The sequence below is a fragment of the Enhydra lutris genome, unplaced genomic scaffold, assembly GCF_002288905.1.
Source record: "Enhydra lutris kenyoni isolate GAN:26980312 unplaced genomic scaffold, ASM228890v2 scaffoldscaffold13, whole genome shotgun sequence".
Lineage (NCBI taxonomy): Eukaryota > Metazoa > Chordata > Mammalia > Carnivora > Mustelidae > Enhydra > Enhydra lutris.
In genome coordinates this window covers 33,687,491-33,710,462 of record NW_019154097.1, presented here as the reverse complement: position 1 = coordinate 33,710,462, position 22,972 = coordinate 33,687,491, and positions in this window count along the sequence as shown.

The following is a 22,972-nucleotide window of genomic DNA, read 5'->3' as shown; positions in this document are numbered from 1 at the left end:
TCCCTTTTAGGCATGTTGTTGGGATAAATTAGGTCAGCCATGGGCTGGCATGAAGGAAGGAATCCTTAAGTGCAGGAGGGTCCTTGGTGTTCCCGGTGTGGTTTTCCAGGTGACAGTCCTTCTCCAGGTCTGCATGGCCTGGAGAGTCACTCCTCCCTTGAGCCTCCTTACCGGTAAACAGGGCGTTTGAGTCTCATAGGAATGTCTAGCTCACACGGAACACCTGCCCCGCCCTCCAGACATATGGGGTCCCAGCACCTCCGTGGCTCTTTCCACCAGATGTGGCCCAGGCGGCACCCAGGGCTGCTGAGCCCATCATCCATCCTCTGGCAGCTTGAGCAAAGTCCGGGGCCTGGCTGGCGGGTGGGGGAGGGGGGACACCCTGAGCAGGTCCCAAATGGACTGAATGTCTGTGGGACCAGGAAAGGCAAGTGGCCCAGAGCCTTAGAGGAAACAGCCTGCTGCTGCCCACTTCACTGACCCTCTCCCTTAATTCCACTTTACACAGAAAGAAACTGAAGCTCCGTAAGAGGTGTCGAGGCCACGAAGCTGGAAGGAGGTAGAGCTAGGATTCAAATCTGGTCTGAACGACCATAGAGGCCGCCTCCTCAGACGTCCTTTGTAAATAATGTCAGTGGACAGAGCTCATTCTGGGGTGCCGGGGAGTGCTGCGTCTCCCAGAGAAGGTGTGCACTGGAGGAGAAAGAAATTCCTTTCTGTGCCTAGAAGGTCCTTCCTTGAAGGGGATGGGAATAAGGAAGGAAAGGGGGCTTTCGAGAACCAGCTCAAGTCTGCCCTCCCTCCATCCGTTCACTCCACACTCCTGGAGGTGAGGAATGGAGGTGACCAGTGTCCCCAGGACAGGCTAAGCAGTGGGCAATGCTACGGAGGTGATGGGGATGGGGGCAGTGCCCAGCCCAGTGAGCGCCACCTTCTTCTCTGGGCCCCTAGGGCTTGAGTGGAGAGCCAAGCCAGGGCTGGGGGGTGGGCTGGGAAGGGGTCTTCGCCTTCAGTGGAGAAACCATCCCAACTGAGCGGGACGGTGACCTCCATGCTCTGTGAGCTGCAATCTGGTACCATGGGAACAAAAAAGGCTGAATCCAGGGTGTGTTCCTGTCCAGTGGGGCCTCCCTGTGTGACCTTGGGCAAAGGCCCTGCCCTCTCTGGGCCCAGAGGGCTGAGCTGACTGTACTCCTTTTCTGTGTCTCCTTGGAAGCCCCTCCCTTTTGCCCCTGGCCTCCAAGCTCTAGGGGGCCTCTGGCCCTCCCGCCTCCTTCTGCCTGCTCGGAGGACTGGCCACCCCCACTGCCGGGCAGGCGGGTAGAGGAAGCCGGCAAGGCGGGAAAAGGCGGGAGGGGCCGGAGTTACAGGAACCGGCTGGGGCCCGGAGATTGCTCAACTGGGGAGCCTGGCCCGGCCGGCCTCCACAGGCCTCCACTTCCACCAGCCCGCCCTCCCTCCTAGCTCTGCATTGCAAACATTCCTCACCAACCTCGGTTACAGCAGCCCCGGAAGAGGGAACTGCCGCAGACACAGCTCGAGGCCGCCAGAAACACTTAAACCCTTCTGTCCTTGCAGGCGCAGAGCCTTTGAGGCCGGAGGATGGGACAGGGTGTGTGTGTGGTGAGGGGCGGGGGGGGGGGGGGCTCCAGGCTCCCAGTGAGCCAGTCAGGTGAATCCCTGTCCCCCCTCCCCCCCAACCCCCGGCTGGCCCCAGGTTATGAACCTTAATCAACAGGCTGTCTCCAGTCATGGGTTCACTCAGCAGACATTTCCAGAGCACTCCTTGGGCACTGGACCTGGGCAATCAGACAGGGAGGTTCTCACGGAGCCTAGGTTCTAGTGTGTGGCGGGGAGAGAGGGGTTGTCAAATAAAGAGGAGCTTTTTAGATCATTACAATGATGAGTGCTACAAAGAAGAAGTACGGAGTGAGCCTGGGCATGAACTAAAGTGGCTCAGTGAGGCACGGAGGGCTTCCTGGAGGAAGTGACATTTTGGGAGCCCTGAGAAAAGGAGAGGGTGTGTTCTAGGGAGAGGATTCAGCAAGCATGAGGCTCTGGAGAGAAGAGGGAGGGAGAGGTGGGCATGTTGTGGTCCATGTGTCTGAAGGAGAGAGGGTAAAGGGGTAGAGAGACCTCAGATGGGAAGGTTTGGCCTATGCCAGGCTCCAGAAGGCCTTGGGGCCACTCCCAACCTCAGACTGTCTTCAGAGGGCGGTGAGGAACCAGGGATAGGTTCTACCTGGGGAATGACACAATCAAATCCAGCTCTAGGCCCTACGAATCCCTCAAGTGAAAAACAGAACCTTCACAGAGAGAGGCAGCTAGCATGTTTTCAAGTACAAACCAAATACACTCTAAGACCAGAACACCTGAGCCACGCCAAAGTGCCACCAACAGGAGACATTTCAAATGGCAGCCTGGCAGCCGGGTCTGGTGCTGGATTCTCCCGGGGCCTGCATGGCCACTCGGGAGCTGCACCGTCCCCAGGCCCAAACCAGAGCCCACCGGCTCAGGGCGGCTCCTCCTACCAGGATGGTAGTTGGTCCTTTCCGCACCCTGGACACCACTCTGCAGACAGCTGGAGCTCCATAAATGCAGTTAAAAGGAGCTGAGAGATCATCCAGGTCCAGGGCCTCCTCGCTTCGCAGGTGAAGGAACACACCCAGGGGCAGCTTTAGCAGGAGGCAGATGCGTAGGCCCCGGGCACGGCGGCGGAGAGGCAGGCATGCCCACAGCATGTGTTCGGGGACAAGCCCAGCCTGTCCGTGACCTTGGCACCCACACAGGAGACCCTCCAAACCGAGGAAACGGGGAACTGCTTGGAAATCAGCAGTGGCTAAACCCCAGCTCGCGGAGGAGTCTGCCCCTTGGCTCCCACAGAGCTAGAAGGAATGAGCCGGAGGACAAAGCAAGCTACTAGGAAACTTCTAGCCCTTATTGCTTTCACTATGGACCTGTTTTCTTTTCTTCTTCTCCTTTTTTAAATGCAGTATTCCTTAGAACGCTGACATACCAAGGAGAGGAAAATGGAGTTGCCCTGATTGGAGAGGAAGGTGGGGGCAGGAGGGGGGAGTCCTTGAACTTAACACATGCACACGCCATGTGCACTCTGTGTCTTCCTGGCCGGCCCCAGGTTCTTCAGAATGGACCAAGAGCCAGCAGGGGAGTCCATCCCTGGACTTTAGGGATGGAGAAAGTAAAGCTCAGAGAGGCTAAGGCACTTGCTCAGAGTCACCCAGCCCCAAGGAATGGAGCCAAAGGGCTCCCATGTCAGCCTGAGCTGAAGATTTTCCATTGGCACCTGCCACTCTGACCCCCTCTATTAGCCCAGGCCCCGGCTGAGGGATCAGGAACCAGTGCCCACATTTCGTTTCCTGAGAGTCCGGGTCTGGTTTCTTTGCTGGAACAGCACGTGCAGCCAGAGCTCCCCAAGTCCTGCTCAGCGGGTTGAGACATCTGGGGGGAAAACACACCCAGGACGCTCCCTCTGTTAAAATCAGGCCCTGACAGGACAGGAAGGAGCTGGGCAGGCTCTGTGCCTGCACATGTCCCAAGCGGAAGAAGAGGCTGAGTTCCTTCCAACCCTCTGGGGTCACTCAAACAACAGCGGATGTCTGTTTTGGGGCTCCGGCCCACTCTTGGTCACAGAGCAAGGCTCCTTCCAGGCAGTGATGCTTCTGTAAAGGTTATTAGAACCTGGGGTGCCGCCAGCTTTGTCGGGGTAAAGTATTCCAGGGCCTTCATGCTGGTCCAGGTGTCATCTCTTGGAATCAACACAACATGAGGGGTTCACCAGCATCACCCCATTTTGCAGAGGGGAAACTGAAGACCATGAAGGCGCTTGCACAGCTAATAGCAAACAGGCAGGCCTGGGATGCAGGCGTCTCCACCCGGCCGCCCTGCCTCCCAGACTGGATATGGGACCACTTCTTGCAGCAGAGAGACTCCGGTAAGCCCAAGACTCCCCTAGTTCCCCCTGATCCCGCATCTTATTCATGTACATGAAACCAGTATTTTATCTCATCTGTTTACCATCCATTTGTCCATCCCAAGTTTACTCAAGCAACCCTACAGGGAAGGAAGTGTGGCAAGGACCTGAGCTCTCCACCTTGCCAGCCCCGTGAGGGTGCCATCTTGGGAGCCCCCTTGTCCAGCCCCGGTCAAGCCGTCAGATGACGCAGGCCCCCACAGACACCTTGGCGGCAACCTCAACAGCGACCATGAGCCAAAATCATCCGGCTCACCCACTTCTCAGTTCCTTACCCACAGGAACTTTGAGAATAAATGCTTATGGTCTTCAGCCACTAAGTTTGGGGTGATTTGTTAGGCAGGGGTAGGTGATGAACACAGGAATGGAGAGACTCTTCGGTTATGAAGGCCTTTCATGGACTTGGTTCCCAAAGTGTGTTCCGTGGGGGTACTGAGCCCAGACTAGGTTCCAGAAAAGCACCTTCTGTCCAGTGTGGACAGCCGGTGACTTGAGTCTCTTATTCGAGATTTCCAGGGATCCTTGGAGTATCCCAGCAGACCCCTCTGAGGGAGGAGGCCCAGACTTCTCCTAACCTTGCGTTTCTCAGGAGTCTTTGTGGAATTCTGGCCTCAGAGCTTCAGAGCGCTTTTTGGGAAACAGAGCCAGATTGTTAAGACAGCAAGTTCCTTGAGTATATTAAAGGGTTGTGCCCAGGGTAAAAACAAAAACACCCCCAGCCTGACATTCAGAATCCGGCCTGTGGTATTCTACACAAAGACATGGTGGCCGGCCCGCCATGATAGACAACCGGTCTGGGCCCCTTTTCCAGTTGAGGGGCTGGTTTGGCCTGGGTCCTGTCGGTCCTCTCAGTCTAACACGTGGGGGTACTGGTCAGCAGAGCCAGGCCAGTGTCTGGCCATGGACTTCAGACCATTAGGGGACTGTATAGGACTCCGATTTTGGTTCCCAAACTCTGCAGCTTCGGCCCTCCTGAGTTCTGTAGCCCCCCAGCATGTGGGCCCCGTTGTACCCTCCCCACTCCTCCGGTGGGCGAGGCCCAAGGTCTCGATGCCAGAGCCTCAGAGCTGGAGATTTCTCAGTGGAATGCAACCCACCTAAAACACGAACTGCTGGAAAATAGCATTTGATATAGAAAAAATTCATTTTGCAGGCAACTTTTTAAGAGCAGAACTCCCCCCCTTCAGCGAGGGAAGCTGTGCGGAGAACATGGCATTCTTTCGGGCCCCTGGGGCTGTGTGGGGGTGGGAACAGAGATCTTTCTCCATGCTAGGAACCAGAGGGCTTTTCTTTGGTTGAAAACACAAATTTACCCTCATGTTGCTTCGTCTTTCCCAGCCTGGATGTTCTGGGGGCTCTCAGGCCTTTTTGGAGTCGGCCCTTCCGGACACCGGTGGCCTGTCCTCCTCCTCAGGCCAGAGGGGGCCCCAGCAGCTGTCTCACTGGGGAGCCCTGGCCCAGGCCTGCTGCATCCGAATCTGCATTCGGACAAGATCCCCCGGTGACCTGGAGTACATTAAAGTTGGGGAATGCTCAGATGCCCCAGAACTACCATATCCAGGTGCCCCCAGCCTGCCGGCCCCTGGGCTCCTCCCTCCCTTTCCAGGCTCTCTATCCCATCACAGATGGCTTTTCAGAAGGGCTCCAGGTGCATTCTACCCCTCTGCACCCCCTTTCATCACAGACACGGTCAGAGCAAGAGGGGTGGGAAGTCAGGAGACCTGGGTAAGAGGTAATGACAGCAGTAAGGACACCCAGACCTTACAGGGCACTCACAATCCAGGAGGGAGGCAGCGAGACCCAGAAACTCAGAGAGGGGAAGCCATCTACCCAAGATCACACAGCCAAAACCCAGCAGAGTCACAATGTCTCTCCAGCCACCGAGCTCTCCAGAGCACCCTGCTGCGGGAAGACTCCCTCGGTGGGGAAGTGGGAGTGGCTGCAGGATTGTCAAAGAGCTCTGCCTCCATCCAGGCTAGTTTAGCCCCACGGTTCCCAAACTGGGTTCCCTGGGGGGGGGCCTCAAAAACCATCTACGGCAGGGAGGGGGTGTCTCCACACTGTTTACAGCCTCTTGGAATGTCCCACAGTCACCACGTCTTTACCGATGGCCAGGCCATCGCGAGCTACACGCCCCATCCCGTTGCTTCGCCTTGGGTGGGGTTCCAGCCCCCCACCACCCTCGCTCAGACTCTCCGGGAAAGATGGGATTTGAACAGGCATCCTTGTTGCCCTTGACTAACCTACAACACAAAAACTTCCACTGCTTCACAAATGCAGCTTGCTTGTTGGACAAACATGGGCCTTGGGGCAAATAACAACAGGAGAGACTTTTCTGGAGGGGTTGTAGAGAGGAACTCAGAACTTTGAGTTACCGAAGGGAGGTCACGTCTCTCCATTTTTTTTAGCAGCGGCACCTGCTCTCCCATATTTTTTTTAAAAGGATGCGGGGCGCCTCCCCACCCCCTCCTCCTCCTGCCAGTGCTGGGGTGCTGGGGTGCAGGGACAGCCCCCGTGGGTGGCAGTGCTGGGCCGCCACAGGCTGCCCTGAGAAGCAAAGGACGAAGGGGCGGGGCTGGCGGCGGCGTGCACCTCCCCGGTCCCCGCTGGGATGCTCTTCAGGCCATGTTCTCAGAGAAAGCTGTCCTTGAGGATGATGTGCGGCCTCTTGTTTGCAGGTTTTCAGGGGAGCGTGGTGGAAATCAGCCACCAAGGAATGTGAATTTCTTGTAGAAAGCTGCCAGACAGGACACCGGGCCTCTCGGTGCGGCTTCTACTCCACCTCGCACCTGCCTTCACATCTTGGGCACACGGGTCTGGGCTGGTGCTCCTCCCGCTCCTTCTAGGCCCACTCTTGCCCTCCATCCCTCCACCCCTCCCACCTCCAGCCCATACCCACAGCAGGGGTGAGGCCTTACAGGTACCGGCCAGGAGCACTCAGAGGTTGAAGACCGGGGCTCTGAAATCTGGTGGATGCAGAGGCTTCACAATCAACAGACGGTCTCACCTTGCAGCCCGTTGCCAAGACATGCCTCCCCCGTCTGAAGATGTCTTGGTGGTGGTGGGGACCCCAGAGCCCAGGGCCACTGCAAGGTGTCCTTCCATCAGGGACTCTGGGCGCAGGATCAGGAGGGGGAGGGGCACGGAGCTTTTATAACAATGATTCTCACATGTCAGAGTAACAGGAGGTAATAGGAGCTGGAGACCTTAGTTCAAGACGGTGGACTAGACTAAGTGAAGGCCAAGCAAACAGGGCTTCAAATACAACATAAGAGGAGTCTGTTCTGAGATAGAAAATGCACCATCCATCTGAGCCACAGCGAAGGGCCTAGAACTCTGATGCCAATGCACCAAGGAGGGGACTTTAAAAAGCAAGGTCCTATGGGAGTCTTCCCAGTGGTTCTTTCCAGGACGGATCAGCCCCCCAGGCTTGCATGCCCCCTGGTGCGCCAGGTGTTTTCATCAGTCTGAGCTAGGACACGTGGCTCCTCCAGAGGGGACCGCTTCTGGTTCATCTTTATACCCTAAAAGCCTGATGCCCTACCCTCAGAGCTCCAAGTCCCAAGCGTGTGTCTCCCCCACCAGGCTTAGCCCCTGTTGGAAGTAGGGCTCCGTTCTGTTCATTAAGAACAAAGTGCCCACATCCAAAGCCTGGCCTCGTAGTTTCTCCCCGGGGAATCTTCAGCAAGTCACTTCTACTCTCTGAACCTCCTTCTCCTCACCTAGGAAAAGGCCATCCCAGAGCCCTGGTGTCTCGTGGGGTTGCACTAGGGTGGCCTGAGAAGGTGAAGAGTTTCTTCGCTCATGCCTAGCACACAAGACATGTCCTGGAGTGGGATATCACCATCCGGTCTCCCAAGGGTCCAGTGCAATGCTGGGCACAGAGCAGGGGCTCAGGTGTGTTCAAACAGATTTTCTGTTTTTTAACCAACATTTCTTAAAGTATAGGGATAAAAATCTTGTGTTATTTGTGGAAATTTGGCGGGGCGGTGGGGAGTAGGTCAGGGCAGAAGAAGAGAGAGAATCTTAAGCAGGCTCCATGCCCAGTGCAGAGCCTGACACCGGGCTCGATCTCACCACCCCGAGAGCATGACCTGAGCCGAAATCAAGAATTTGATGCTTAACCAATTGAGCCACCCAGGTGCCCTGATAATGTTATTTTTTAAAGGAAAAAACTTGACCTCTTTCTCCCCACCTACAGCCAGGCGTGAAGATTGGTACACGCATGTCCCCATTTTGCAGATGAGGAAGCCAAGGCTCAGAGAGGTCAGATGAGGTTCCCAAGGTCACTCAGTGGTAGAGTCAAGCTCTTAAATATTAGCATCTCAGGTTTCTACCCCCTGGCCTCTCTGAAATGCTTGCTTAAAGCCCCCAGAACCAGGGCCTCATTGCAGAGCTAAGCAACAGTGACCAACTGCACATATGAGTTAACCCAGCCGGTAATCATAGAGTAAGGCCATATCCACTTCAAAGATTTCTCTGAGTGGGAACCAACAGCACAAAGAAGAAAAGTTTGAATCAGGTCACACAGAAAAACCACCAACTCTGGACAAGTGCAAATTCCCCAAGATGGAGCCAACTCTGGCCAACTCCCGTCTGATTCCTTAGCAAGCAAGGAAAAGGTAGGGAAGCGCTGGATTCAGTTTAGAAGGCTCCCTGGGAGTCAGTGTGAGACCTGAGAACAGTTGGTGGAGGGTGGGGGTGGGAGGATCGGTGCTCTGGAGCTTTCCTGAAGGGTCTCTCAAGCAGCTGGGTAAGGTGGTGATGAGAATCCGGGCTCTCAAGCCACAGAAACCTGCGGGTCCCTCCTGGCAAGCTGTGGGACCTCCCTGACCTTCAGTTTCTTCATCTGAAATGAGTCTGGCAAAGCTTTGCTGTCCTACTGCATCTCACGGAGATAGTGCTGGGTGCTGGGTGCTGGGGTCTCAGCAACACGCGTCCACGGATCACGCGCCGCGCACTCAGCCAGTGAAAGCTGCTGTGGTCTCTGGGGTTGTTGCTATGACTCCCTGTAACCTGAATAAAACCGAGCAGCCTCAGGGCCCAGTCTCATCCCCACCGGGCCATTTCAAAGAAACACCACTAGGACATCTTAAATCATTGGGAAGCAGTTTAAACCCTCCAGATTTCTCACAGAGATACCGAAGGGGAATTCTTAGGCACACCACCCACAAAAGCATCCTCAAGGCTCTCTGAGCCCATGCCTCTGCCTGGAACCTCTGACAGCAGCTGCTCGGACAACATCCCACTTGGCTGCTCCTCCCTCTCACTCTTAGAGACGCAGGGGCTTCTGGGCTGGGCTGTGGGTGCAGCCTCTGCCCTCACTGGCCACGTTGCTTGACTGCTCCAACAACCTCAGTTTCCTTGTCTGCAGAATGTAAACAACTACAGTCCTGCCTTCAAGGAGTCCTCGTGGGGGCTCCGTGAGATAATGCCTTGGAGGATCTCAGTGGGCAGACACAGCCAGGCTGGGAAGTATGAGTGCGAACCGTGACGATTTCCTTCTTCTGCCCTCCCCTACCTGCCTTTGGCATCCCACCCCTGTTAGCTCTGGGCAAGGTCTCCTGCTGGTGAGTCTGGGCTGGCCAGATCCTGGCATCCAAGCATCTCCACCAGCCCCCGGCCGCCACACGGAGCACAGGAAAAGGACTGGTGCTGGGCCGGCATATTCTGGAACTTTCTGAGGAGGTGGCAGCGAAGGCCAGGGCATTAAGGTGGCATTCTCCCTCCCCTCCCTCCTGCCCAGAGACAGTGAGTGTCCCCTGAGTGTCACCTCAAAATGTCAGTGCTCAGAGGGCCAAGCCAGTGGTTCCTCAGGCACCTGGGGCCTGCTGAAACATGGGACTGACCCAGGCCACTGATTGCCCTAAGCCTGGGTACATGGCCCAAGGGGGCTGCCAGGACCACTGGGAAGGCCCCACATCCGGGACCTGCATATATCCCTTCCCGAGGGGCCTGAGGTTCCAGCCCTCACAGGGCTCACAGACCACCAGGGCCTGAGCACAAGGTGAGACCTCCCCTCCCCCCCCACGACGCACAAGAGGACCAGCTGGGGTTTCAGGGAGGGCTTCCCAGAGGAGAGTCACAGAAGGAAAGTGTTGGAGAGAAAGGAAGGGAGTTCCAGGCAGAGGCTGGGAGGAAGAAAGTGGTGGGTTCCAGGAAAAGAAAGAAGCTCTCTCCTACCGTCACCTCCAGCCTCACTCCCACCATCCCATTTGGAGCGCAGTGCCCCCTTGGGAGGTCAGAGGACCAGAGCTCTTACTCTCAATTTACAGACAGGAAGACCAGTCCTAGGAGAGAAAGGGACCAGCCCCCGCTGGGACTAGAGCCTGCATCTCCTGGCTCCCAGCTCAGGTGAGAATCGAGATGCAAGCCTGGGCCCATCGCACCCCTGGATCTGCCGCGGGGTCGGTCAGCCTGCCACCATCACGCCCATTTTACTGGTGAAGAAACTGAGGCTTAGGGACACCACACCATCCCTTCAGTCCTGCCGTCCTACTCTATCTCCGGGGATCTAGGACAAACCCAAGGTGCCCAGATGCCCTCCTCAGGTGGGGCAGGAAACAGCCAGAAGCGGGTGACTCAGGAGTGAGGCTGGCGGGAGCTCCCCCATCCCCCCAACGGGTTGCAGAAACCAACACCAAGCCAGGAGAGGCAGAGGAATGTGGGTGGGGATAGGATGTGCCTCCACAGGGGGCCAGTCTGGGAGGGGCGCAGGGCCCTAGGCAGCCCCCTCACTCAGTTCCGGGTGAGACCCCGGCTTCCCGAAAGACACCACCCCCAACTGGGCGGGGAGAAGGACCACTGCCTCCAGGCCGCCCAATCAGATACACTCCCAGTCTGATGGAGGAGGCAGCCGGGGCGGAGGGCTCCCGGGGCCTTCTCCGAGGAGCCCCCGGGACCTCCCCCGGACTCGGCGGCCCCCCGCCCCCCCCCGCCCACCCCCAGCCTCATTAGCACCGACGCCCGTCGTCCTCCCCTCGGCTTCCGGTGGCTCCAGAATGTAAAGGTTAAATCCTAACCTCATCTCAGCAGTTTCTCCGGGCTTTGCCTACCCAGCGCCAGTTGCTGGTAATTATATGCATCTCCGAGCAGCCAATCAGCTGTCAGACTGACAGATACTGATCTTTTCGTTTTATTTTTAGCTCTGTGCTTCCCCCTCTAGTTGCAAAAAAAATTCTGTTTGTTCTGTGTGCTGCTGCCTGGCTCCCAGCTCTGCAGCCGGCTCTCATCTCCGCCAGCCGGGCGGGAGCAGGAAGCCACAGGGGCTGGAGCCTCCTGTCCTTCCAGAAATGGGGGAACAAAACATCCCGGCTGCCCCCCAGCTGCGGACCCCGGGCTGCGATGGGGAAGGGAGGAGGCCGGGTGCCGCGCGCGGAGGCGCCCTTGGAGCCTGAGGGAGCGGGAGAGGCGCTGTACTTGGCCTGTTGGCCTTGGACGGGAGGAAAGCAAGTCCTTACCTGCAGGCTGGGGGGCTAGCAGAGAGAGGCAGACACAAAACTAGACTGAGAAGGGGAAAGAGAGGGCAGTGGCAGGGAGAAGACAAACTCTCGCCCCCTGGAAATACTCTCCCCCCACGCCTCCGAGAACTGAACAGAAGGGGGCAGGAATGGCTGCCAGCCCGGGAGCACTGGAATGGGAGTCAGGAGGGGGCTTTCCAGCCAGGCCTGCAGGGCTCAGGCAGGGGGTGGGGGGGATACCTGGGTCACCTCTCCCAGGCCTGGGGGCCTCATCTGCCACTTGAAGGGCAAGTGGAATGCTCTGCAGAGTCTATTTGTGGGTCATTCTGGAAGGTTCCGTGGACCTCCCTGGAGGCACCAGAAAGCTGGCAAGTGGAGGCTGGCCAGCAGGAGGCCCCTGTTCATATGGGGTCTCTGGAAAGAGAGAAGGAATCTGAGGGCCAGGCAAGCTCTTAGGTCCCAGGGTTGCCCAGACTCTAGTCAAGGGCCTTGGTCCACGAGAGTTGCAGGGGACCCCTTTTCTTCCCCATAGTTAGCCTCTGGTTGCAGCACCGGGAGTCCTGGTCAGGATCACCTCTGCTCTTGATTGGCCTATTGGGGGGGGCAGTGTAGCCTAATGGTTTGGGCTTTGGGGCACAGTCACTCAGGAGCAAGCCCCTAGGGCTCCCCATTTACCAGCTCTGTGAGCCTGAGTGAATGCCCCAAGCTCTCTGGGCCCTAGCATCCCCGTCGGGAAAGGGGGCCCCAGTGCCACCCCCCAGTTCACAAGATTGCTGTTGGGAGTGAGGTCACACTGTACGGGTCCTCATTGCCCTACCATCCATGGGGCCCAGCGCACTTGTGAACAGGTATTAGTAGTGTCTCTATTGTGCGGATGGGGAAACTGAGGTTCATGTGACTCGTAATTGGCAGAACTGGAACTAGAATCCCCCCCCCCTTGGCTTCCTTTTCTCTGACACCACAGATGGCGCGCTGAGAAAAAAAGAGAAAGGAGAGCGGGAGAAGGGAATTAGGAGCCCGAGAGAGATGGAGGGGAGGCAGCAGCACCGTGATCAATTACTTGGGCTATAAATTTCTGCTGTTTTGCAAAGTGAGCACACAACCTCGGAGAAGCAGCGCTCACTGGGTCTGCTCACGAGAAATAGAACAGCCAAGCCCACCACAGACGCTTCTGATGGTGGGAGCCGGAGAGGGAGAAGGGGGCGAGCTCCAGCGGGCTGGGGGCGTGGGCAGAGGACGAGGACCCATGGCAAGGAGCAAAGGAGGGGAGGGGCACCAGGACACGTGAGTGCCAGGTGAGCGTGGGAGCTGCTCCGAGTCCCCTTGAGGTGGGAGGGGGTCACCTTCCTTGTCTCTTTCCCAGCAGCTTCCTCTTCTCACGCCGGCTGGGCAGGCCTGGGCACCGTAACACACCTGCCTGGCCAGGCCCCTAAGGCTACTTTCACGGTGGGTCCTAGGGCTCCTGGGACTGCGGCTCACAGAACTTCAACTTGCTCATCTGTAAAATGGAGACAATGTGACATCTGTCCTTTTCCTGGGAGTGAGTGATCAGTGTGTCTAGGATGTCCCTGGCTTAGCCTGGGACCTGACACATATACAGCAAGTCGAGTTAGTGGGTGGACTTAGATGGTTTGGAGGCCCATTGAAGGAATGAGAAGGTGGGGCCAGTCATCCCTCTGACAAACGGGTGAAAAGGGTTGCCCACAGTGGGGATGTGATGGGCCCTGACCTGTCTCTCCAACTCCCAGCACGTAGGGGCCAAGGGCGGGGGCTGGGGTGCACGTTGTGCTTGGGAAATGAGCCCAGGTTCCCAGCCTCCCCCTTCCTGGAGCCTTGCTTTGTCCATTTAGGAAATGAGCCATAGGCGGAGTCCAGCCAGCCCCTCCAGCATCCAGGTGCTCCAGGAAAATGGGATTCCGGGAACCAGCTCTCAGGCCTTCCACACTGTGGACTTGCAGAGACCACAGCATTTCAGAAGCACCCCCTGCGTGCTCGTCTTCTGCTGCAGACATGAGAAAATTCAGCAGCAAAGCCTCCAGGCCCTGCCCTCAAGGAATCATTTGTCAGGGAGAAAAACAGATACAGCAGACCCTGAACCCTAGTGTTTGGACCCCAGACAATGGCCAAAGTAATGGGAGGCCATGGACGGAAGCGGGAGACCACAGACATAATGAAAAGAGCGAGGTTAGGGTGGAGGGACTTGAGGGCAAGGGGTAGAGCCCACAGGGGTGATAAATCAGGGTCCTGACTTCAGGGGGGCACTGGGCACAGGACCAGTGGTCCTTACTCTCTAACGGCCGGGATTCCAGGCTGAAGGTGGTGGAGAAGCTTGCTGTTTTAAAGGAAACCTAGGATGGATGCCTTTAAAACGAAGAGGAAAACCTCATGAGGATAATAAAAACGTTGTATCAGTCAGGATGGGCTAACGGACATAACAAACAGCCCCTAAACAGTAAAAGGTTTTTCTTGCTCACGTTAGTCTGCTGTGAGCTGGTGGAAGGTGGAACTGGGGTTCCGCTCACTCAGGGGCCCTGGCTCCTTCATCTCATGTCTCATCATCTTCTAGGGCCCTGTCCTCCTCTGCAATAATCTTGTGGCAGGGGAGAGAGAGTGTGTGGAAGACAGCATAGGAGGAATTTTATGGCCCAGGGTGGTGGCGGTGGTGGTGGTGGTGGTGGTGGGACATCATTTTAACTCACATGCTATTGGCCAGAGTTTAGTCATGTGGCTGCAATGAACTGCAAGGGAGGCTGGGAAATGTAGTCCAGCTGCACACCCAGGAGGAAAAGAACGAAGCTGGGTTTGGTGGAAACTTCGTGATTTCTACCACAAACGCTATCCTGTTTAGGTGAATGAACGGGTGCTCACAGAGCACCTCGTTGTAGGGCCCAGCCACTGGCTTGTGTGCCAAAGCTGGTAATTTGTCCTATAAACCCAAAGGCTGCTCTCCTGAGGGTCAGAACAGGCATTTGAAGGTTGTTCCTCTGGAAACTGTGCATTAAAACGTGTGTGTGTGTGTGTGTGTGTGTGTGAGAGAGAGAGAGACAGAGACAGAGACAGACAGAGACAGAGATGGACAGAGACAGGGAGAGAGAGAAAAAGAGAAGAGACATAGATGGAGAGATTTTTCTGGTCTAGGAGAGCTCCGGACCTTTCACCAGATTCTCAAAAATTTGAGGCATGATGGTTTAAAGAGAGAAAGACCACTCTGGTCTTCAAGCAGCAGCTGAGCTGGGCCAAACTGACCTCATCTGAGACTTAGCAGGAGCTCAGTACCAGGTGCATTGATCCTTCTGCCCTCCCCCGCACCGCCCCTGCTCCAGACAGCGGAGGAAGAACGAGGATTCTCTAGCCAGCATTTCCCCTCCCCCACGCATGCCCCAAAGACCCCAGGGCCACGGCAGAGAAGGCCTCGGCTGAGCCGTGACAGTGGACATGGCACTCCCAGTCAGTTGCCGTGGCCAGGCCAAATGGGGTCATGGGATGTCAGCACTGAGACAAGCAGGTGGAGGGACTGAGGTTCAGAGAGGGGCTGTCTGGCTTAGGGTCACACAGTGAGCTGGGGCAGAGCCCCTCAGTTCCAGTCATCAGGTTTCTGTGATTGTAAGCAACAGCGACTGGCTGTTTGCCAGGAGCGGAGAAGGGCTCCGTTGGCAGATGGAAGAGGAGCTCGGAAGGGAAGATGTGGGAGAAGCAGGCAGGCCCCAGTGAGGACATCCTGGGGCATCCTGAGAAGGAGGGGAGACTCGGTGACCACCCTCAGGGACTGGCCATCAGGATGAGGGACGAGTCCCCTGTCCTCAGGAGAGGAGGGCTAGCGACCTAGCAAGAAAGGACAGGGGCATCAGGACTGACGGCCCCCTCCCCAGGCGGTGCACAGGAGGGGAATTCCCCATGAGGCAATGGGGGTGGGGTGGGGGGGCTTTTGCCAGAAAGAGGGCTGTGGGTGCTGGGCCAGCCCGAACAGCAGATGTCCGCTCCGGCCTCCTGAGCCAGGATTGTGCAATCAGAAGAGTCACGGGGCTGGTTTCCTGCAGCCCAGAGCCGCGACCAACGTGGGGAGTCCCGCCGGAGTGTGGCCGTGGGACCCACAAAACGGAAGCACCCAGCGGGCCGGTGGTCTGGGCTCTGCTCGCTGCCTCAGGAGGCTGGCAGCTCCCCAAGGGCCGTGAGGCCACCACTTGCTCCACATCAGGCTGGGCTCCCGTGGGGTTTGCCCAGGCCAGGGGTGGGACATTTCACAAGCAAAGGACGTGCCGCTGGAGAAAGAGCCAAGGCCGCGGGCTGAGGGTCCAGGTGAGAATTCCCTGCAGGAGAGCTGGGAGGGCGGCCAACCTCACTCACCCCACCCTGGCAGAAGGAGCTAGAAACCCTAGACAGAGGAGGGATGCTGTGATGTCAGGGCCAACACAGTGAGGCTGCGGTGTCCAGTTCCTCAAGCAAACGCTCATCTCTGTGTCGGAGGTTCCATGTAGATGGAAGAACCTGGAAGGTTCCATGTAGATGTGATTACAGCCCGTAATCAGTGGCCTGGAGTGAGGGAGGTGGTTCCAGACATTCCCGGTGGGCTCGACTCCATTACTTGAAAGCCCTGAGTGCAGAGCTGAGGCTTCACTGATGGTGAAGAAGTTCTACCCTCGGATGCTCAGCAGCGGCAGCCCCGAACCCCCCGGCACCTCCCAGCCCTTCCAGCCCCCGCCCTCCCTTCAGGTTCCCCCACTGTCCACTGCATAGCCCACGCCTTACAGTCAGTCCGTTCACACAGATCTGCTGGTTCTGTCTCTCCCACTGAAGCCTGGCTAAGGCAGATGGGGAGGGCAGGGTGCATGGGCATAAGTGGGAGGCTCCCAGGCCAATCTCTAGTTGGGGAGGGGACCCACACCCCCACAGAGAAGCACTGATGGGGTCATGTCCCTAATGTAGCTGGGGAGCAAGGACAAGGACCACAGAGCCCCTGGGGGTCGGTGTTCATACAGAAAGGTGGCTCAGATTTCTGGCGCTGCCGGGACAGCCCTGTCCCCCAGAGCCCTCTCCCCCTATCCCCTGTCCCCTTGTCCCCTGTCCCTCAGCCCCCTGTTCCCCTGTCCCCCGTCCCCTTGTGTAGCAGACACGTCACTGAGCTCTGGGCTGCAGAAGTCTGACACTGATTTCTCAGACTTCCAGAACCTGGAGGGAAGGGAGGAAGCCCTGTCCCCTAGGAAATGAGGACACAGGCCACATCACTTGTCTGGGGGCTCAGATGGTCACTGGGGTTAATGCTCTGGTTGGCCTGCCCTCCCCCAGACAAGGCAGGGGTGCAGGGGGAGAGTAGACAAGGGGAGACACCTCTGATTTGAACCACAGGCCTGTGGGCATTCGAGGCACACTCGTGCGTGGGCAGGACATTTATTCACTGATGAAATATGAGTCTAGAGGCTGCCACTCCAGAATCGGCTCCAAGCCCCCACAATTGTTCCCTTCATCCTCACCAGCTGCCTGAAAGATGGAGGAGCTGTTACCTCCATCATGCCCATTTTACAGAGGGGGAAACTGAGGCACAGGGAAGTTACCTTCTTACCCAAGGTTCCACAGCAAGCTCTGCTGCCCTCGAGTCCAGCCCTACTCTCCTTTGTTTCTGGGCCTCAGGACAAACCTCCCCTAGGAGGCCTTCCCTCCCCTGGCACCATCTAAAAACACGGAGTCAAGAGGATTGGTCTGACTCCCATGAGGGCACGCGCCCGGCCCCAACCCCTTGTCTTTCATCACGATGTTGGTTTGTCCTTTTGGGATCCCGCCCCCCATTATCCAAGCAGTAAACACTCAGACGGGGAGCTTAGAAGCCTCACACCGTGGTGTAATTGACCTGTCCCACGCCCGCAGGTCCCCTCCAGACCTCCATACAGAGTCTATGTCACATTCGCCGCCGCTTCCGGGGTGGGAGCCCAGCCCAGAGCAAGGGCAGGGAGTGCCTCTGCGCCCACCAGGGCTTTGCAAATCTTGGGTTGGTTTGTTAACCCCGTGCCTGTTGACATCCATCATACTTGTCACAGCTGTTATCTGGGGCGTCTGCTGAGAGCCTGGTGGGCGCCCTTCGTTCTCCCAGCCTTTGGACAGGCTGTGGGTCAACCCTTACTCTTCCAATAGGGAAACTGAGGCTCAGAGAGGCTGGGCCCTTTGTTCAGGGTCTCGTGTCTGTGACTCAGCACCGGACCTTGGCAGCAGCCTCCGCCTCCCACGGAGAGGCATTTCCAGGGCCCCGTTAGTTACCTATCACCAGGCTTAGCACAGACACGTCTTCCTGAGACCTCACGAGGCTAAGACAGAGACAAGAGGCCGCACCGAGCAACATCCGGTGGCTCCGTTAAGCAGCAACAGGTGCGTGCCGCTGCCACTGAAAGCACAGGGCTGGGGCTGAGAAGCATTTTCACCTTAACCGAGCTCCCAGAGGTTCCCTAAAGCAAGGGAAGCAGGGATTAACTGAGTCTGGGTAGTTTCCATGGAGCCCAGGTGGTGCAAAAAACGACATTTAGCCTCCTTGGGTTGGGGGGGGCACCACGGGCTAGGGAGGGAGTCACCCAGTCCCTCGAGGAGACACCTGGAAAATCCACTGCTGACCACCAGCATCAGCGAGGGGATGTCTGGGTCCGTAGAGAATCCCAGCAAGTGACACGGGGGCCACTGGACACCATCCACATTTTCGGAGACTACCCCTTGCCCCCAGAGAGCACGTTTTTCCTGGCACTCTGGCCCCTGCCCTCCCCAGGCTGGGCTGCAGTAGCTCCGCCCAGCACCCTGTTTTCCACGTCCTGCATAGGACCAGGAGACACCAAGAAGACAGAATGTCGCTGTTGAGCAAGGAATCCCAACACGGTTATCCACCCATCTATCCATCCTTCCATCCGTCCATCCGTCCATCCATCCCTCCGTCCCTCTGTCCGTCCGTCCGTCTGTCCCTCCGTCCATCCATTGATTCATTCATTCCACATATTCACCGCAAAACCGTTAATCGTTAGATCCTTTCTCATCAGCACCTAGAGGGTGGAGAGAAGTCATCTCTCTCTCCCTAAATTCCCCCGAACCATCACTGACCTTTCATACCCCCGGTTCACTGGCGCCGGGCTCATGGGATGAAATGGATCGTGTGAAAGGACACCTTCTCTGGGCATTGGATTGGATTAGACAGATTCTTCAGTAACAATAATGGGCGCTGGCACAGAGCTCCTTACCATGGGCTCCGCACAGCTTACGTTATCCCTTTTACAACGGCCCTAAGACAGAGGTGCTGTTATCATCAGACACTCTATTCCTCATTACCAGACATTGTATTCATTCACTACTTCTTCCAACAGATTCTTGTTGAGCCTGGACGCCACCCCCACCCCTGCCCCGTGAGGGCCCTGGGGACACCCAAGGTGAATAACGCAGGGCTGCCCTCAAGGAGCTGAAGGGCATGGCAGCCAGCTTCCACGATGGCCCCCTCCGGGTATTCCCGCCTTTGTTTCACGACCAGTAAAGCCAGAACGGAGCTGCCCGCATGTGACAATATGTGACTTCCAAAGCTAAGTCACAGAGGTACGCTGTGGCTTCCGCCCTGCTCCCTTGGATTGCTCACCCCGGAGGAAGCCAGCCACCGTGCTGGGAGGACCCTCCGGCAGCCCTGTGCAAGGTCAAGGTCTTGCCAAACCTGCACTTGAGCCTCGCTGGATGGGGCTTCTCCGGGCTCATCAAGCCCGTCCCGACGGCTGTCCTTGCGGACACGTGACTGCAATCTTCGAACAGACTCCGAAGCCGAAACTGCCCAGTTAAGCTGCTTCCAAATTTCTGACCCACGAAAATTGTGAGATAATAAATGTTTGTTGTTGTTTGCAGCTCCTGTGTGTTTGGGGGTTGTGATGGGGCAACAGATGAATACAGTGGTGTGTATGTGTGCGTGCGTGTGTGTGTCAGACTCGTAAGCAAATGAACCAAGTACTAACAGAATGTGGGGGGCTGGCCAGGGAGGGAAGGACACCTGCTAGCTGGGGGGCATATTCCCAGTGCTGTCCTTGGAAGTCTGGCAGAGGAGACAGTGCTATAGTGACCCACACACTGTCCATTCGTTCAGAAAACACAACTGGGACACTTGCTCTGGGCTCAAAAGGACTAATGCTGGGGCAACTGTGGGAAAAACGTAGGCTTAATAAAGCTCTCATTCTGGTAGGGGACGCATACCAGGTAAGGTCGTAAATAAATACAGAATCCCAAAGGAGGTGGGGCCAGAAGAGAAAAAACAGGGCAGGCCTCCCTGAGAGCCAGACAGATGGAGACCGAAAGGATCTACCCAAGTTGTCCAGGTGATGCTCGGAGGCGCGGGGAGACAGCACGTGCCAAGGCCCCCTGGGGAGGAGACGAGCCTGGTGAGTCCGGGGGGAAAAAAAAAACAAAAAAAACTCAAGGTCAGTGTTGCAGGAACAGAATGAGCAAAGGGAAGAGGAAGGTGATGTATGGCTGGAAAAGTTAGGCACAGGTTTGGTGGATCAGGCTAAAAAGCTTTTGGTCCTTGTGCTAAGTCGGATGGAGAGTGGTTGAGGGTTTTGGTAGAAGAATAGGTGTGCACTTGAACACTTTCATTGCTACCGATGGAACCGTTGCTACCCATAACAGAACACCTGACTCAGAGTGGCTTGACTCATAAAGTTTATTCGAGAATTACTGGGTTAAGGGGTGCCCGGGTGGCTCAGCCGGTTAAGCATCGGAGTCTCAATTTTGGCCCACGTCATGATCTCAGGGCTCCCGGGACTGAAGCCCATGTCAGGCTCCAAGTTCAAGGGAGTCTTCTTGACGCTTCTCTCCCTCTGCCCCTCCCCGCCTCAAATAAATAAATAAATCATTAAAAAAATTACTGGGATAAGAAGTAGTACTGGGTCGGTCCAGTCCAGAGTCAAGATAACGATTTTTCAGAGAGGGGCGAGGGGCAGAGGCAGAGAGAAAGAAAGAGAGTCCTAAGCAGCCTCCACGCTTAGCATAGAGCCCAACCTGGGGCTCGATCTCACAACCCTGAGATTATGATCTGAGCCGAAATGAAGAGTCACCGCTTAACCGACTGAGGCACCCAGGCTTCCCAAGAGTCAAGATTAAGATTTTTAACTTAACCACATCTTCAAATTTCCTTTGCCACATAGAGTGACATATCAGCTGGTGCTTTCTGCCCTTTCACTCTATTGCCCCTGAGGTTTTTTAACCTCACCACTGTCACCTCATCATTACAAGAAAGCTGCCACAGTTCCAGGCATCACATCCTCAACCACCAGCATCCAGAACAGCTATGAGTGTGAGGTTGGGCGGGGAGGAGGTGGGAATCTTCCCCAAAGCGCCCAGCAGACTTCCCCCTCTATCCCACTGACCAGAACTGGGTTGCATGCTCATTCCATCCCAGTCTTTAAAAATGGGGAACAGAATTGCCATGAATGGTTTGGACTGACCATGATTGATCCCCTGTGGCTGGCCTCAGTGTTATCAAACAAGACTGGGATTCTGAGCAAGCAGAAGTGATATGATTATGTAATTGTGGCCAGTGCGTTGGCAGAGGAGTACCAGACCTCTTCCGGAATCCTGCACATGTTTGTCCAGCACGGGCTGTGTCCAATGCTGGGCGAGAGCGGCATGAAGCTGAGTGAGGTCCTGCCTCTGGGGAGCCTGCACGAGGACAGAGGTGGTCAGCTGCCTGCAGGAACAAATGAGCCCCAAGAACTGTGTCCATATCCGAGCAGATTCGGACACTCCACCACCCAGCTGGCTTCTCCAGACGTTGGTTCCAGCTTCTCTCTGCTGTTGGAGGACAGGAGTTCAGGGCGCCCAGCACCAGCCGCACTCCCTCTGTTCTCCCAGGAGACCCCTGCCTCCCAGCCCTGTTGGCCTGGCCTCCAAGGAAGCCTGGTGTTTCTGTGGGACATTCTCTGGAGCCTCCACTTGCAGCTGAGGAAACCTTCATGGCAGAAATAATATCAGTCCTTCTCTTCCGTTGTAAGAAGAATTTCTGTTGGGCCATTCCCAGCTTCCTTTGCAATTAAGGGTGCCCGTGTGATCAGGTGCTGGCCAGTGGCCTGCGAATGGAAAAGATGCCCGAAACATCCTATCCTGCTTTGGAAGGAGGAGGGGCCCTCTTTTTCGTCTCTCCTTCCTGCCGGCCCGGAATGCAGACACAGTGGCAGGAACCAAAGCAGCCACTTCAAACCACGAGGTGGAAGCTGTGTGATGAGGACAATGGAGCTGCAAGCTGGCTGGGGTCTGGCTCCCTGACACGGCAGGGCCACCCTGTTGACCCTGGACTGTGTGTGCTGGGGAGTGGTCATCTTGTCTATGTCACTGCTGTTTGGGGTTTGGTTTAGCGGCTAGACCCGTATCGTCACATAGTCTTCACGATGCCACATAGTTGATTCCCGTTTTGCCTTCCAGTGACAACGACGACTAGCACTGTCCACACATCTAGTCCCCCGTGGCTTCTCAGAGTGGGAGGCAGGGCTGCTGCTCTGAGGGGTGTCCCATACGGCAGGGGTGCGGCCACACCGGAGAGACTGTGACATTTCCAGGGGACGTGGAGAGCTATGGGGTTTCCGAGGAAAGGAAAAGGATGGGGTGCTTCCTGAAGAGACACATGGGTAGGCTAAACAAGGAAAAGGCATTCGTGGGAAAGGAAAGCCCAGAAGCTGAGATGCATCGCGAGCCATTCGGGTGAAAGGCAAGGTTCCTGTGGGCTCTCCCGTCCCTCCAGCTTGGACAGCCTGATGCCAGCAGGGCACTCAGGGTGGGTGGCTTCTCCAGCGGACGGTGTGCGAGCAGGCACGGTGCCTTTGTCTGGTATGCAAGAGAGAAGCTGTGATTCTCACGCGGAGAGGAAACCCAGACCCCGCTGCCGGCCCTATGGAGGCGAGATGCCACCATCTCACCACATAGCCCTGGGTCGGGCTGCTGTTCCCTCTGGGGCCTCAATCTCCCCTTCCTGTAAATGCGGGTGTTCTACACGGCTTCATTTGCACATTTTCATACAATGAAACTCTGCGTAAGTGCAAAGTGGTCCACTGGGAATCACACTTTTGCCCTCTGGATTTTATTTTTACTTAAAAGTGTTGACAGAATTTTATCACTGCGGGCCAGTGTCCTCCTCCCAATAAACAAAGGCTTCTCCTTCAGAGGAGCTCAAAGAATGGTCAAACACGGGTTGGCCCATTACTACGTGTGCAAGCGGACACGCATCCCCAGGGCCACCTTCCTCTAAGGCAACGAAGATTCCAGAATTATTGGCCCATCACCTTCCAACACATCGTGGATAATCTGCTTACGTATGGGCTTATTGTTGAAGTCCGTGTGTTTGTTTCCCACCATCCTGATGGCCTAAAACAACACAAACTCATGGTCTTGTAACTCTGGGTTACAAGTCTGAAATGGGTCTCACTGGCCTAGCATCAGGTGTCCCAAGAACCTAAAAGAGGGCCTGGCACATGGTAGGGGCTCCATGACTACTTGGTGGTTCATGGACACACGGGCGGAAGTGCCCCGAATTTCT